Here is a 273-nt window from a genome sequence, read left to right as displayed (position 1 = left end):
TAGGTGTTCTGTAGGAGCTGTTCCACATGTAGATGTATTTCTGATATATTTTTTGGGGGAAGGTGATCTCCACGTCTTACTCTTCCACCATCTTGAAGGTCTCCAATAGATACTGTTGATTTTGTTTTAATAAAACTATTTCTACCAAGTCTGTTTCACATTTTTAATTTTTGAGTTTTTCATGTGTAACAAATTTTACCACATACAGTTAGTTTCATTTTTTGTTGATTATATTTTCCAATAACATTTGATAAGAATTAGATAAAGGATTGC

Source organism: Mesoplodon bidens, assembly GCF_964165515.1.
Source record: "Mesoplodon bidens genome assembly, chromosome: 16".
Classification (NCBI taxonomy): Eukaryota; Metazoa; Chordata; class Mammalia; order Artiodactyla; family Ziphiidae; genus Mesoplodon; species Mesoplodon bidens.
Note: the sequence above shows the minus strand (reverse complement) of the source record.